General features: G+C 41.5%; 1 protein-coding gene across 1 annotated transcript in view; it reads left to right on the plus strand.

Moving 5' to 3' along the window:
• LOC119585834 (neuropeptide SIFamide receptor-like) overlaps positions 1–926 on the plus strand; it is a gene marked incomplete at its 5' end in the record, with an annotated part of 60,650 nt that overhangs the window by 56,218 nt on the left and 3,506 nt on the right.

Raw genomic sequence — 926 nt, forward strand, 5'->3', positions numbered from 1 at the left:
GCATTCGGAAAAAGTAATTATCATTTAAAAAATGCACGTGTTATGTAACCATCATCGGGTCTGCGAATGATCTGAAAAAGTCCAGGATCCTGCATCGAATACGCAAATGAAGCAGATAATACACCTCTATATCGGAATGTTTCGAAGCTTCATCCATAAATCAGGACTCTGTCGTGGCTACACACACCACGCGAACTAGATTACAACTCAGTGAGACAGAAGGCAAATTGTATAGGTGATTCGATATCTCTCGTTTTGATACGGGAGTTCCGCCTCTTCCGTCCGTGTGTTTGTGAAGTTATGATGTCAGTGTAAGGGTATGATGTCCATAGTGAGTTAGGATAAGGCTGTGACATCACCACAGGGTAACCGGTTTCGATGACTCAAATACCATCTTACAATGTCAGTTATTTCTTGTCCACGAAATGCTACCTAATATACTACTACTTAGATATTCTCTTACATAATACTCAGAAGCTCAGATACTCGAATACCAAAGAGGGAGCAGCGGTGAGCATTCACAAAGTTTCGTCCCGAGGCTCAGCTATCTAAAATCGTAAAAAAAGGGGTTACGAGACATCCATTAACAAACGCGCTCCAGTGATTCGGTCTCAAACTCCACTCGTTATGAATGCGTTCAGTGGCGGGAGAGATCAGTTTGTTGGTCAAATAAGGATTCCAAGGCTGTCAATACACAGATAGCGCTCTATGAAGGCTGCCAGCAAAACTTCCCATTTGCATGGTAAACGGTTTGTTGCTTCAATAGCATCAATCACTCACTGCAAGCGAGAGTCAACCTCCTTTGAATAGCAGCATCTGCATGTTCAAGGGCATCTTATTATGCGTCTATATTATTAAGATATTCATAATTTACTTAAGAATGCCAGACATCGAAAGCTATCAGCCACTTATGATGAAGTGAATTT

This window comes from Penaeus monodon, chromosome 20 (assembly GCF_015228065.2).
Source record: "Penaeus monodon isolate SGIC_2016 chromosome 20, NSTDA_Pmon_1, whole genome shotgun sequence".
Classification (NCBI taxonomy): Eukaryota; Metazoa; Arthropoda; class Malacostraca; order Decapoda; family Penaeidae; genus Penaeus; species Penaeus monodon.